Here is a 956-nt window from a genome sequence, read left to right on the forward strand (position 1 = left end):
TTCTTGTATACGTGTGGGTGTGTGTTAGTTTGGGGACATTTTATTCTGTGGCCTTGTTGAAGATCTGGTCTCTGCCAATGACTTGGGATTCTTCTCACTTATTTATTTCTACAGTGCAAAGGTTTGGCTTTTTCATGGTGTTCCCCACTTCCTGTGTGTTCTTTTCTTGTCTTTAATTTGTTTTCATAATCCTTTCTTATTTGGTGTAGATCTTCTACTTTCTCTTTGAGTCTCGATGTTCTGTCTTCTATTTGATTCTTTCTACTTGTGAAACTTCTCTTTGTGTCTTCTAGTTGGGTTTTGCAATCCCATCTTCATTTCGGTTTGAGTCCTCGTCAAGGTCAGTATCTCCTCATGGAATTCTCTTCTCAAGTCCTGGATTGTCTTTGTCATTTCCATCAGCCTTAAGTTTGTGTTTTCTTTCTTTTTTTATTTTTTAAATATGGAACGCTTCACGAATTTGCGTGTCATCCTTGCGCAGGGGCCATGCTAATCTTCTCTGTATCGTTCCAATTTTAGTATATGTGCTGCCGAAGCGAGCACAAGTTTGTGTTTTCTTGGTCATCACTTGGGTCTGGATCTTTAGTCTCCTTACACTCTTTCTTCTTAATTTCATTGAGCTGTTTTTTTGTGTATTCCTTAAACCCTTTGATGACGTTTATGATTGTTCTTTTCAATTCTGTGTCCTGGGGTTCACCTAGGTCTCTCTCATTGGCTAAAATTTTCACAGGATTGCTAGTTTTTGGAGAAAAGATCCTAGCTTGATCTTTCATATTGTTTGGATTTTTTACAATGAGATCCGGGCATGTGGACTTCTTCTGTAGTTCTGTGTCTGATAAACAGAGCAGGTTGGGGCAGAAGGGAGGGTGTGCACAGAGGTTGGACCTCAGCTCAAAACTGGCTTGGGTGGAATGAAGTCAGGTGACAGAGGGGACTGGGCTAGTGTAAGGATGAGC

The 956-nt window shown here is 40.5% G+C and overlaps 1 non-coding gene across 1 annotated transcript; it reads right to left on the bottom strand.

Moving 5' to 3' along the window:
- Positions 1-436: 436 nt before the first annotated feature.
- On the bottom strand, positions 437-543 carry LOC113458122. Its single transcript, XR_003378554.1, has one exon. It is a non-coding gene; the product is annotated as a U6 spliceosomal RNA (small nuclear RNA).
- Positions 544-956: the final 413 nt, after the last annotated feature.

Source organism: Microtus ochrogaster, unplaced genomic scaffold (assembly GCF_000317375.1).
Source record: "Microtus ochrogaster isolate Prairie Vole_2 unplaced genomic scaffold, MicOch1.0 UNK3, whole genome shotgun sequence".
NCBI classification, from domain to species: Eukaryota; Metazoa; Chordata; class Mammalia; order Rodentia; family Cricetidae; genus Microtus; species Microtus ochrogaster.